Source organism: Macaca nemestrina, chromosome 11 (assembly GCF_043159975.1).
Source record: "Macaca nemestrina isolate mMacNem1 chromosome 11, mMacNem.hap1, whole genome shotgun sequence".
NCBI lineage: Eukaryota > Metazoa > Chordata > Mammalia > Primates > Cercopithecidae > Macaca > Macaca nemestrina.
Window position 1 is genome coordinate 30,765,996 of NC_092135.1, and position 15,002 is coordinate 30,780,997.

Below are 15,002 nucleotides of genomic sequence, written 5' to 3' on the forward strand. Positions count from 1 at the left end.
CTGTGAGATGAATTAACAGAACACTAAGCAGTTTCTCAGAAAGCTTCTTTCCAGATTTCATCTAACGATATTTCCTATTACACCATAGCCCTCTATGGGCTTCCAATATCACTTTGCCAATTCCACAAGAACTGTCTTAGCGAAAGGCTTCTTGAGGGGAAAGCTGTAACTCTGTGAGATGATTTCACAGAACACCAAAGAAGTTTCTCAGAAAGCTTCTTACTCTTTGTTATCGGAGGATATTTCCTTTGGCCCTATAGTTTTCAAAGGGATCCGAAATATCTGTTTTCAGATTCCACAGAAATAGGGCTAGCAAAGAGATCCTCGAAATACACATGGAACTCTGTGAGATGAATTAACAGAACACTAAGCAGTTTCTCAGAAAGCTTCTTTCCAGATTTCATCTGACGATATTTCCTTTTTCACCATAGCCCTCTATGGGCTTCCAAATATCACTTTGCCTATTCCACAAGAACTGTCTTAGCGAAAGGCTTCTTGAGGGGAAAGCTGTAACTCTGTGAGATGATTTCACAGAACACAAAGAAGTTTCTCAGAAAGCTTCTTTCTCTTTGTTATCCGAGGATATTTCCTTTGGCCCTATAGTCTTCAAAGGGATCCGAAATATCTGTTCTCAGATTCCACAGAAATAGGGCTAGCAAAGACATCCTCGAAATACACATGTAACTCTGTGAGATGAATTAACAGAACACTAAGCAGTTTCTCAGAAAGCTTCTTTCCAGATTTCATCTGACGATATTTCCTTTTTCACCATAGCCCTCTATGGGCTTCCAAATATCACTTTGCCAGTTCCACAAGAACTGTCTTAGCGAAAGGCTTCTTGAGGGGAAAGCTGTAACTCTGTGAGATGATTTCACAGAAAACAAAGAAGTTTCTCAGAAAGCTTCTTTCTCTTTGTTATAGGAGGATTTTTCCTTTGGCCCTATAGTCTTCAAAGGGATCCGAAATATCTGTTTTCAGATTCCACAGAAATAGGACTAGCAAAGAGATCCTCGAAATACACATGTAACTCTGTGGGATGAATTAACAGAACACTAAGCAGTTTCGCAGAAAGCTTCTTTCCAGATTTCATCTGACGATATTTCCTTTTTCACCATAGCCCTCTATGGGCTTCCAAATATCACTTTGCCAATTCCACAAGAACTGTCTTAGCGAAAGGCTTCTTGAGGGGAAAGCTGTAACTCTGTGAGATGATTTCACAGAACACAAAGAAGTTTCTCAGAAAGCTTCTTTCTCTTTGTTATCGGAGGATTTTTCCTTTGGCCCTATAGTCTTCAAAGGGATCCGAAATATCTTTTCTCAGTTTCCACAGAAATAGGGCTAGCAAAGAGATCCTCGAAATACACATGTAACTCTGTGAGATGAATTAACAGAACACTAAGCAGTTTCTCAGAAAGCTTCTTTCCAGATTTCATCTGACGATATTTCCTTTTTCACCATAGCCCTCTATGGGCTTCCAAATATCACTTTGCCAATTCCACAAGAACTGTCTTAGCGAAAGGCTTCTTCAGGGGAGGGCTGTAACTCTGTGAGATGATTTCACAGAAAACAAAGAAGTTTCTCAGAAAGCTTCTTTCTCTTTGTTATCCGAGGATATTTCCTTTGGCCCTATAGTCTTCAAAGGGATCCGAAATATCTGTTCTCAGATTCCACAGAAATAGGGCTAGCAAAGAGATCCTCGAAATACACATGTAACTCTGTGAGATGAATTAACAGAACACTAAGCAGTTTCTCAGAAAGCTTCTTTCCAGATTTCATCTGACGATATTTCCTATTTCACCATAGCCCTCTATAGGCTTCCAAATATCACTTTGCCAATTCCACAAGAACTATCTTAGCGAAAGGCTTCTTGACGGGAAAGCTGTAACTCTGTGAGATGATTTCACAGAACACAAAGAAGTTTCTCAGAAAGCTTCTTTCTCTTTGTTATCCGAGGATATTTCCTTTGGCCCTATAGTCTTCAAAGGGATCCGAAATATCTGTTCTCAGATTCCACAGAAATAGGGCTAGCAAAGAGATCCTCGAAATACACATGTAACTCTGTGAGATGAATTAACAGAACACTAAGCAGTTTCTCAGAAAGCTTCTTTCCAGATTTCATCTGACTATATTTCCTATTTCACCGTAGCCCTCTATGGGCTTCCAAATATCACTTTGCCAATTCCACAAGAACTGTCTTAGCGAAAGGCTTCTTGAGGGGGAAGCTGTAACTCTGTGAGATGATTTCACAGAACACAAAGAAGTTTCTCAGAAAGCTTCTTTCTCTTTGTTATCCGAGGATATTTCCTTTGGCCCTATAGTCTTCAAAGGGATCCGAAATATCTGTTCTCAGATTCCACAGAAATAGGGCTAGCAAAGAGATCGTCGAAATACACATGTAACTCTGTGAGATGAATTAACAGAACACTAAGCAGTTTCTCAGAAAGCTTCTTTCCAGATTTCATCTGACTATATTTCCTATTTCACCGTAGCCCTCTATGGGCTTCCAAATATCACTTTGCCAATTCCACAAGAACTGTCTTAGCGAAAGGCTTCTTGACGGGAAAGCTGTAACTCTGTGAGATGATTTCACAGAACACAAAGAAGTTTCTCAGAAAGCTTCTTTCTCTTTGTTATCCGAGGATGTTTCCTTAGGCACTATAGTCTTCAAAGGGATCCGAATTATCTGTTTTCAGATTCCATAGAAATAGGGCTAGCAAAGAGATCCTCGAAATACACATGGAACTCTGTGAGATGATTTAACAGAACACTAAGCAGTTTCTCAGAAAGCTTCTTTCCAGATTTCATCTGACGATATTTCCTTTTTCACCATAGCCCTCTATGGGCGTCCAAATATCACTTTGCCTATTCCACAAGAACTGTCTTAGCGAAAGGCTTCTTGAGGGGAAAGCTGTAACTCTGTGAGATGATTTCACAGAACACAAAGAAGTTTCTCAGAAAGCTTCTTTCTCTTTGTTATCCGAGGATATTTCCTTTGGCCCTATAGTCTTCAAAGGGATCCGAAATATCTGTTATCAGATTCCACAGAAATAGAGCTAGCAAAGAGATCCTCGAAATACACATGTAACTCTGTGAGATGAATTAAAAAAACACTAAGCAGTTTCGCAGAAAGCTTCTTTCCAGATTTCATCTGACGATATTTCCTTTTTCACCATAGTCCTCTATGGGCTTCCAAGTATCACTTTGCCAATTCCACAAGAATTGTCTTAGCGAAAGGCTTCTTGAGGGGAAAGCTGTAACTCTGTGAGATAATTTCACAGAACACAAAGAAGTTTCTCAGAACGCTTCCTTCTCTTTGTTATCGGAGGATATTTCCTTTGGCCCTATAGTCTTCAAAGGGATCCGAAATATCTTTTCTCAGTTTCCACAGAAAGAGGGCTAGCAAAGAGATCCTCGAAATACACATGTAACTCTGTGAGATGAATTCACAGAACACTAAGCAGTTTCTCAGAAAGCTTCTTTCCAGATTTCATCTGAGGATATTTCCTTTTTCACCATAGCCCTCTATGGGCTTCCAAATATCACTTTGCCAATTCCACAAGAACTGTCTTAGCGAAAGGCTTCTTGAGGGGGAAGCTGTAACTCTGTGAGATGATTACACAGAACACAAAGAAGTTTCTCAGAAAGCTTCTTTCTCTTTGTTATCGGAGGATATTTCCTTTGGCCCTATAGTCTTCAAAGGGATCCGAAATATCTGTTCTCAGATTCCACAGAAATAGGGCTAGCAAAGAGATCCTCGAAATACACATGTAACTCTGTGAGATGAATTAACAGAACACTAAGCAGTTTCTCAGAAAGCTTCTTTCCAGATTTCATCTGAGGATATTTCCTTTTTCACCATAGCCCTCTATCGGCTTCCAAATATCACTTTGCCAATTCCACAAGAACTGTCTTAGCGAAAGGCTTCTTGACGGGAAAGCTGTAACTCTATGAGATGATTTCACAGAACACAAAGAAGTTTCTCAGAAAGCTTCTTTCTCTTTGTTATCCGAGGATATTTCCTTAGGCACTATAGTCTTCAAAGGGATCCGAAATATCTGTTTTCAGATTCCACAGAAATAGGGCTAGCAAAGAGATCCTCGAAATACACATGGAACTCTGTGAGATGAATTAACAGAACACTAAGCAGTTTCTCAGAAAGCTTCTTTCCAGATTTCATCTGACGATATTTCCTTTTTCACCATAGCCCTCTATGGGCTTCCAAATATCACTTTGCCTATTCCACAAGAACTGTCTTAGCGAAAGGCTTCTTGAGGGGAAAGCTGTAACTCTGTGAGATGATTTCACAGAACACAAAGAAGTTTCTCAGAAAGCTTCTTTCTCTTTGTTATCCGAGGATATTTCCTTTGGCCCTATAGTCTTCAAAGGGATCCGAAATATCTGTTCTCAGTTTCCACAGAAATAGAGCTAGCAAAGAGATCCTCGAAATACACATGTAACTCTGTGAGATGAATTAAAAAAACACTAAGCAGTTTCGCAGAAAGCTTCTCTCCAGATTTCATCTGACGATATTTCCTTTTTCACCATAGTCCTCTATGGGCTTCCAAATATCACTTTGCCAATTCCACAAGAATTGTCTTAGCGAAAGGCTTCTTGAGGGGAAAGCTGTAACTCTGTGAGATGATTTCACAGAACACAAAGAAGTTTCTCAGAACGCTTCCTTCTCTTTGTTATCGGAGAATTTTTCCTTTGGCCCTATAGTCTTCAAAGGGATCCGAAATATCTTTTCTCAGTTTCCACAGAAATAGGGCTAGCAAAGAGATCCTCGAAATACACATGTAACTCTGTGAGATGAATTCACAGAACACTAAGCAGTTTCTCAGAAAGCTTCTTTCCAGATTTCATCTGACGATATTTCCTTTTTCACCATAGCCCTCTATGGGCTTCCAAATATCACTTTGCCAATTCCACAAGAACTGTCTTAGCGAAAGGCTTCTTGAGGGGAAAGCTGTAACTCTGTGAGATGATTTCACAGAACACAAAGAAGTTTCTCAGAAAGCTTCTTTCTCTTTGTTATCGGAGGATATTTCCTTTGGCCCTATAGTCTTCAAAGGGATCCGAAATATCTGTTCTCAGATTCCACAGAAATAGGGCTAGCAAAGAGATCCTCGAAATACACATGTAACTCTGTGAGATGAATTAACAGAACACTAAGCAGTTTCTCAGAAAGCTTCTTTCCAGATTTCATCTGAGGATATTTCCTTTTTCACCATAGCCCTCTATCGGCTTCCAAATATCACTTTGCCAATTCCACAAGAACTGTCTTAGCGAAAGGCTTCTTGAGGGGAAAGCTGTAACTCTGTGAGATGATTTCACAGAACACAAAGAAGTTTCTCAGAAAGCTTCTTTCTCTTTGTTATCGGAGGATATTTCCTTTGGCCCTATAGTCTTCAAACGGATCCGAAATATCTGTTCTCAGATTCCACAGAATTAGGGCTAGCAAAGAGATCCTCGAAATACACATGTAACTCTGTGAGATGAATTAACAGAACACTAAGCAGTTTCTCAGAAAGCTTCTTTCCAGATTTCATCTGACGATATTTCCTTTTTCACCATAGCCCTCTATGGGCTTCCAAATATCACTTTGCCAATTCCACAAGAACTGTCTTAGCGAAAGGCTTCTTCAGGGGAGAGCTGTAACTCTGTGAGATGATTTCACAGAAAACAAAGAAGTTTCTCAGAAAGCTTCTTTCTCTTTGTTATCCGAGGATATTTCCTTTGGCCCTATAGTCTTCAAAGGGATCCGAAATATCTGTTCTCAGATTCCACAGAAATAGGGCTAGCAAAGAGATCCTCGAAATACACATGTAACTCTGTGAGATGAATTAACAGAACACTAAGCAGTTTCTCAGAAAGCTTCTTTCCAGATTTCATCTGACGATATTTCCTTTTTCACCATAGCCCTCTATGGGCTTCCAAATATCACTTTGCCAATTCCACAAGAACTGTCTTAGCGAAAGGCTTCTTGAGGGGAAAGCTGTAACTCTGTGAGATGATTTCACAGAACACAAAGAAGTTTCTCAGAAAGCTTCTTTCTCTTTGTTATCGGAGGATTTTTCCTTTGGCCCTATAGTCTTCAAAGGGATCCGAAATATCTTTTCTCAGTTTCCACAGAAATAGGGCTAGCAAAGAGATCCTCGAAATACACATGTAACTCTGTGAGATGAATTCACAGAACACTAAGCAGTTTCTCAGAAAGCTTCTTTCCAGATTTCATCTGAGGATATTTCCTTTTTCACCATAGCCCTCTATGGGCTTCCAAATATCACTTTGCCAATTCCACAAGAACTGTCTTAGCGAAAGGCTTCTTGACGGGAAACCTGTAACTCTGTGAGATGATTTCACAGAACACAAAGAAGTTTCTCAGAAAGCTTCTTTCTCTTTGTTATCGGAGGATATTTCCTTTGGCCCTATAGTCTTCAAAGGGATCCGAAATATCTGTTATCAGATTCCACAGAAATAGGGCTAGCAAAGAGATTCTCGAAATACACATGGAACTCTGTGAGATGAATTCACAGAACACTAAGTAGTTTCTCAGAAAGCTTCTTTCCAGATTTCATCTGACGATATTTCCTTTTTCACCATAGCCCTCTATGGGCTTCCAAATATCACTTTGCCTATTCCACAAGAACTGTCTTAGCGAAAGGCTTCTTGAGGGGAAAGCTGTAACTCTGTGAGATGATTTCACAGAACACAAAGAAGTTTCTCAGAAAGCTTCTTTCTCTTTGTTATCCGAGGATATTTCCTTTGGCACTATAGTCTTCAAAGGGATCCGAAATATCTGTTCTCAGATTCCACAGAAATAGAGCTAGCAAAGAGATCCTCGAAATACACATGTAACTCTGTGAGATAAATTAACAAAACCCTAAGAAGTTTCGCAGAAAGCTTCTTTCCAGATTTCATCTGACGATATTTCCTTTTTCACCATAGCCCTCTATGGGCTTCCAAATATCACTTTGCCAATTCCACAAGAACTGTCTTAGCGAAAGGCTTCTTGAGGGGAAAGCTGTAACTCTGTGAGATGATTTCACAGAATACAAAGAAGTTTCTCAGAAAGCTTCTTTCTCTTTGTTATCAGAGGATTTTTCCTTTGGCCCTATAGTCTTCAAAGGGATCCGAAATATCTGTTCTCAGATTCCACAGAAATAGGGCTAGCAAAGAGATCCTCGAAATACACATGTAACTCTGTGAGATGAATTCACAGAACACTAAGCAGTTTCTCAGAAAGCTTCTTTCCAGATTTCATCTGACGATATTTCCTTTTTCACCATAGCCCTCTATGGGCTTCCAAATATCACTTTGCCAATTCCACAAAAACTGTCTTAGCGAAAGGCTTCTTGAGGGGAAAGCTGTAACTCTGTGAGATGATTTCACAGAACACAAAGAAGTTTCTCAGAAAGCTTCTTTCTCTTTGTTATCCGAGGATATTTCCTTTGGCCCTATAGTCTTCAAAGGGATCCGAAATATCTGTTCTCAGATTCCACAGAAATAGGACTAGCAAAGAGAACCTCGAAATACACATGTAACTCTGTGAGATGAATTAACAGAACACTAAGCAGTTTCGCAGAAAGCTTCTTTCCAGATTTCATCTGACGATATTTCCTTTTTCACCATAGCCCTCTATGGGTTTCCAAATATCACTTTGCCAATTCCACAAGAACTGTCTTAGCGAAAGGCTTCTTGAGGGGAAAGCTGTAACTCTGTGAGATGATTTCACAGAACACAAAGAAGTTTCTCAGAAAGCTTCTTTCTCTTTGTTATCGGAGGATTTTTCCTTTGGCCCTATAGTCTTCAAAGGGATACGAAATATCTTTTCTCAGTTTCCACAGAAATAGGGCTAGCAAAGAGATCCTCGAAATACACATGGAACTCTGTGAGATGAATTCACAGAACACTAAGCAGTTTCTCAGAAAGCTTCTTTCCAGATTTCATCTGACGATATTTCCTATTTCACCATAGCCCTCTATGGGCTTCCAAATATCACTTTGCCAATTCCACAAGAACTGTCTTAGCGAAAGGCTTCTTGACGGGAAAGCTGTAACTCTGTGAGATGATTTCACAGAACACAAAGAAGTTTCTCAGAAAGCTTCTTTCTCTTTGTTATCCGAGGATATTTCCTTAGGCACTATAGTCTTCAAAGGGATCCGAAATATCTGTTTTCAGATTCCACAGAAATAGGGCTAGCAAAGAGATCCTCGAAATACACATGGAACTCTGTGAGATGAATTAACAGAACACTAAGCAGTTTCTCAGAAAGCTTCTTTCCAGATTTCATCTGACGATATTTCCTTTTTCACCATAGCCCTCTATGGGCTTCCAAATATCACTTTGCCAATTCCACAAGAACTGTCTTAGCGAAAGGCTTCTTGAGGGGAAAGCTGTAACTCTGTGAGATGATTTCACAGAACACAAAGAAGTTTCTCAGAAAGCTTCTTTCTCTTTGTTATCGGAGGATATTTCCGTTGGCCCTATAGTCTTCAAAGGGATCCGAAATATTTGTTCTCAGATTCCACAGAAATAGGGCTAGCAAAGAGATCCTCGAAATACACATGTAACTCTGTGAGATGAATTCACAGAACACTAAGCAGTTTCTCAGAAAGCTTCTTTCCAGATTTCATCTGACGATATTTCCTTTTTCACCATAGCCCTCTATCGGCTTCCAAATATCACTTTGCCAATTGCACAAGAACTGTCTTAGCGAAAGGCTTCTTGAGGGGAAAGCTGTAACTCTGTGAGATGATTTCACAGAACACAAAGAAGTTTCTCAGAAAGCTTCTTTCTCTTTGTTATCCGAGGATATTTCCTTTGGCCCTATAGTCTTCAAAGGGATCCGAAATATCTGTTCTCAGATTCCACAGAAATAGGGCTAGCAAAGACATCTTCGAAATACACATGTAACTCTGTGAGATGAATTAACAGAACACTAAGCAGTTTTTCAGAAAGCTTCTTTCCAGATTTCATCTGACGATATTTCCTTTTTCACCATAGCCCTCTATGGGCTTCCAAGTATCACTTTGCCAATTCCACAAGAACTGTCTTAGCGAAAGGCTTCTTCAGGGGAAAGCTGTAACTCTGTGAGATGATTTCACAGAACACAAAGAAGTTTCTCAGAAAGCTTCTTTCTCTTTGTTATCGGAGGATATTTCCTTTGGCCCTATAGTCTTCAAAGGGATCCGAAATATCTTTTCTCAGTTTCCACAGAAATAGGGCTAGCAAAGAGATCCTCGAAATACACATGTAACTCTGTGAGATGAATTAACAGAACACTAAGCAGTTTCTCAGAAAGCTTCTTTCCAGATTTCATCTGACGATATTTCCTATTTCACCATAGCCCTCTATGGGCTTCCAATATCACTTTGCCAATTCCACAAGAACTGTCTTAGCGAAAGGCTTCTTGAGGGGAAAGCTGTAACTCTGTGAGATGATTTCACAGAACACCAAAGAAGTTTCTCAGAAAGCTTCTTTCTCTTTGTTATCGGAGGATATTTCCTTTGGCCCTATAGTTTTCAAAGGGATCCGAAATATCTGTTTTCAGATTCCACAGAAATAGGGCTAGCAAAGAGATCCTCGAAATACACATGGAACTCTGTGAGATGAATTAACAGAACACTAAGCAGTTTCTCAGAAAGCTTCTTTCCAGATTTCATCTGACGATATTTCCTTTTTCACCATAGCCCTCTATGGGCTTCCAAATATCACTTTGCCTATTCCACAAGAACTGTCTTAGCGAAAGGCTTCTTGAGGGGAAAGCTGTAACTCTGTGAGATGATTTCACAGAACACAAAGAAGTTTCTCAGAAAGCTTCTTTCTCTTTGTTATCCGAGGATATTTCCTTTGGCCCTATAGTCTTCAAAGGGATCCGAAATATCTGTTCTCAGATTCCACAGAAATAGGGCTAGCAAAGACATCCTCGAAATACACATGTAACTCTGTGAGATGAATTAACAGAACACTAAGCAGTTTCTCAGAAAGCTTCTTTCCAGATTTCATCTGACGATATTTCCTTTTTCACCATAGCCCTCTATGGGCTTCCAAATATCACTTTGCCAGTTCCACAAGAACTGTCTTAGCGAAAGGCTTCTTGAGGGGAAAGCTGTAACTCTGTGAGATGATTTCACAGAAAACAAAGAAGTTTCTCAGAAAGCTTCTTTCTCTTTGTTATCGGAGGATTTTTCCTTTGGCCCTATAGTCTTCAAAGGGATCCGAAATATCTGTTTTCAGATTCCACAGAAATAGGACTAGCAAAGAGATCCTCGAAATACACATGTAACTCTGTGGGATGAATTAACAGAACACTAAGCAGTTTCGCAGAAAGCTTCTTTCCAGATTTCATCTGACGATATTTCCTTTTTCACCATAGCCCTCTATGGGCTTCCAAATATCACTTTGCCAATTCCACAAGAACTGTCTTAGCGAAAGGCTTCTTGAGGGGAAAGCTGTAACTCTGTGAGATGATTTCACAGAACACAAAGAAGTTTCTCAGAAAGCTTCTTTCTCTTTGTTATCGGAGGATTTTTCCTTTGGCCCTATAGTCTTCAAAGGGATCCGAAATATCTTTTCTCAGTTTCCACAGAAATAGGGCTAGCAAAGAGATCCTCGAAATACACATGTAACTCTGTGAGATGAATTAACAGAACACTAAGCAGTTTCTCAGAAAGCTTCTTTCCAGATTTCATCTGACGATATTTCCTTTTTCACCATAGCCCTCTATGGGCTTCCAAATATCACTTTGCCAATTCCACAAGAACTGTCTTAGCGAAAGGCTTCTTCAGGGGAGAGCTGTAACTCTGTGAGATGATTTCACAGAAAACAAAGAAGTTTCTCAGAAAGCTTCTTTCTCTTTGTTATCCGAGGATATTTCCTTTGGCCCTATAGTCTTCAAAGGGATCCGAAATATCTGTTCTCAGATTCCACAGAAATAGGGCTAGCAAAGAGATCCTCGAAATACACATGTAACTCTGTGAGATGAATTAACAGAACACTAAGCAGTTTCTCAGAAAGCTTCTTTCCAGATTTCATCTGACGATATTTCCTATTTCACCATAGCCCTCTATAGGCTTCCAAATATCACTTTGCCAATTCCACAAGAACTATCTTAGCGAAAGGCTTCTTGACGGGAAAGCTGTAACTCTGTGAGATGATTTCACAGAACACAAAGAAGTTTCTCAGAAAGCTTCTTTCTCTTTGTTATCCGAGGATATTTCCTTAGGCACTATAGTCTTCAAAGGGATCCGAAATATCTGTTTTCAGATTGCACAGAAATAGGGCTAGCAAAGAGATCCTCGAAATACACATGTAACTCTGTGAGATGAATTAAAAAAACACTAAGCAGTTGCGCAGAAAGCTTCTTTCCAGATTTCATCTGACGATATTTCCTTTTTCACCATAGCCCTCTATGGGCTTCCAAATATCACTTTGCCAATTCCACAAGAACTGTCTTAGCGAAAGGCTTCTTGAGGGGAAAGCTGTAACTCTGTGAGATGATTTCACAGAATACAAAGAAGTTTCTCAGAAAGCTTCTTTCTCTTTGTTATCAGAGGATTTTTCCTTTGGCCCTATAGTCTTCAAAGGGATCCGAAATATCTGTTCTCAGATTCCACAGAAATAGGGCTAGCAAAGAGATCCTCGAAATACACATGTAACTCTGTGAGATGAATTCACAGAACACTAAGCAGTTTCTCAGAAAGCTTCTTTCCAGATTTCATCTGACGATATTTCCTTTTTCACCATAGTCCTCTATGGGCTTCCAAATATCACTTTGCCAATTCCACAAAAACTGTCTTAGCGAAAGGCTTCTTGAGGGGAAAGCTGTAACTCTGTGAGATGATTTCACAGAACACAAAGAAGTTTCTCAGAAAGCTTCTTTCTCTTTGTTATCCGAGGATATTTCCTTTGGCCCTATAGTCTTCAAAGGGATCCGAAATATCTGTTCTCAGATTCCACAGAAATAGGGCTAGCAAAGACATCCTCGAAATACACATGTAACTCTGTGAGATGAATTAACAGAACACTAAGCAGTTTCTCAGAAAGCTTCTTTCCAGATTTCATCTGACGATATTTCCTTTTTCACCATAGCCCTCTATGGGCTTCCAAATATCACTTTGCCAGTTCCACAAGAACTGTCTTAGCGAAAGGCTTCTTGAGGGGAAAGCTGTAACTCTGTGAGATGATTTCACAGAAAACAAAGAAGTTTCTCAGAAAGCTTCTTTCTCTTTGTTATCCGAGGATTTTTCCTTTGGCCGTATAGTCTTCAAAGGGATCCGAAATATCTGTTTTCAGATTCCACAGAAATAGGACTAGCAAAGAGATCCTCGAAATACACATGTAATTCTGTGGGATGAATTAACAGAACACTAAGCAGTTTCGCAGAAAGCTTCTTTCCAGATTTCATCTGACGATATTTCCTTTTTCACCATAGCCCTCTATGGGCTTCCAAATATCACTTTGCCAATTCCACAAGAACTGTCTTAGCGAAAGGCTTCTTCAGGGGAAAGCTGTAACTCTGTGAGATGATTTCACAGAACACAAAGAAGTTTCTCAGAAAGCTTCTTTCTCTTTGTTATCGGAGGATTTTTCCTTTGGCCCTATAGTCTTCAAAGGGATCCGAAATATCTTTTCTCAGTTTCCACAGAAATAGGGCTAGCAAAGAGATCCTCGAAATACACATGTAACTCTGTGAGATGAATTAACAGAACACTAAGCAGTTTCTCAGAAAGCTTCTTTCCAGATTTCATCTGACGATATTTCCTTTTTCACCATAGCCCTCTATGGGCTTCCAAATATCACTTTGCCAATTCCACAAGAACTGTCTTAGCGAAAGGCTTCTTCAGGGGAGAGCTGTAACTCTGTGAGATGATTTCACAGAAAACAAAGAAGTTTCTCAGAAAGCTTCTTTCTCTTTGTTATCCGAGGATATTTCCTTTGGCCCTATAGTCTTCAAAGGGATCCGAAATATCTGTTCTCAGATTCCACAGAAATAGGGCTAGCAAAGAGATCCTCGAAATACACATGTAACTCTGTGAGATGAATTAACAGAACACTAAGCAGTTTCTCAGAAAGCTTCTTTCCAGATTTCATCTGACGATATTTCCTATTTCACCATAGCCCTCTATAGGCTTCCAAATATCACTTTGCCAATTCCACAAGAACTATCTTAGCGAAAGGCTTCTTGACGGGAAAGCTGTAACTCTGTGAGATGATTTCACAGAACACAAAGAAGTTTCTCAGAAAGCTTCTTTCTCTTTGTTATCCGAGGATATTTCCTTAGGCACTATAGTCTTCAAAGGGATCCGAAATATCTGTTTTCAGATTCCACAGAAATAGGGCTAGCAAAGAGATCCTCGAAATACACATGTAACTCTGTGAGATGAATTAAAAAAACACTAAGCAGTTGCGCAGAAAGCTTCTTTCCAGATTTCATCTGACGATATTTCCTTTTTCACCATAGCCCTCTATGGGCTTCCAAATATCACTTTGCCAATTCCACAAGAACTGTCTTAGCGAAAGGCTTCTTGAGGGGAAAGCTGTAACTCTGTGAGATGATTTCACAGAATACAAAGAAGTTTCTCAGAAAGCTTCTTTCTCTTTGTTATCAGAGGATTTTTCCTTTGGCCCTATAGTCTTCAAAGGGATCCGAAATATCTGTTCTCAGATTCCACAGAAATAGGGCTAGCAAAGAGATCCTCGAAATACACATGTAACTCTGTGAGATGAATTAACAGAACACTAAGCAGTTTCTCAGAAAGCTTCTTTCCAGATTTCATCTGACGATATTTCCTTTTTCACCATAGCCCTCTATGGGCTTCCAAATATCACTTTGCCAATTCCACAAAAACTGTCTTAGCGAAAGGCTTCTTGAGGGGAAAGCTGTAACTCTGTGAGATGATTTCACAGAACACAAAGAAGTTTCTCAGAAAGCTTCTTTCTCTTTGTTATCCGAGGATATTTCCTTTGGCCCTATAGTCTTCAAAGGGATCCGAAATATCTGTTCTCAGATTCCACAGAAATAGGGCTAGCAAAGAGATCCTCGAAATACACATGTAACTCTGTGAGATGAATTAACAGAACACTAAGCAGTTGCGCAGAAAGCTTCTTTCCAGATTTCATCTGACGATATTTCCTTTTTCACCATAGCCCTCTATGGGCTTCCAAATATCACTTTGCCAATTCCACAAGAACTGTCTTAGCGAAAGGCTTCTTGAGGGGAAAGCTGTAACTCTGTGAGATGATTTCACAGAATACAAAGAAGTTTCTCAGAAAGCTTCTTTCTCTTTGTTATCAGAGGATTTTTCCTTTGGCCCTATAGTCTTCAAAGGGATCCGAAATATCTGTTCTCAGATTCCACAGAAATAGGGCTAGCAAAGAGATCCTCGAAATACACATGTAACTCTGTGAGATGAATTCACAGAACACTAAGCAGTTTCTCAGAAAGCTTCTTTCCAGATTTCATCTGACGATATTTCCTTTTTCACCATAGCCCTCTATGGGCTTCCAAATATCACTTTGCCAATTCCACAAAAACTGTCTTAGCGAAAGGCTTCTTCAGGGGAAAGCTGTAACTCTGTGAGATGATTTCACAGAACACAAAGAAGTTTCTCAGAAAGCTTCTTTCTCTTTGTTATCCGAGGATATTTCCTTTGGCCCTATAGTCTTCAAAGGGATCCGAAATATCTGTTTTCAGATTCCACAGAAATAGGACTAGCAAAGAGAACCTCGAAATACACATGTAACTCTGTGAGATGAATTAACAGAACACTAAGCAGTTTCGCAGAAAGCTTCTTTCCAGATTTCATCTGACGATATTTCCTTTTTCACCATAGCCCTCTATGGGTTTCCAAATATCACTTTGCCAATTCCACAAGAACTGTCTTAGCGAAAGGCTTCTTGAGGGGAAAGCTGTAACTCTGTGAGATGATTTCACAGAACACAAAGAAGTTTCTCAGAAAGCTTCTTTCTCTTTGTTATCGGAGGATTTTTCCTTTGGC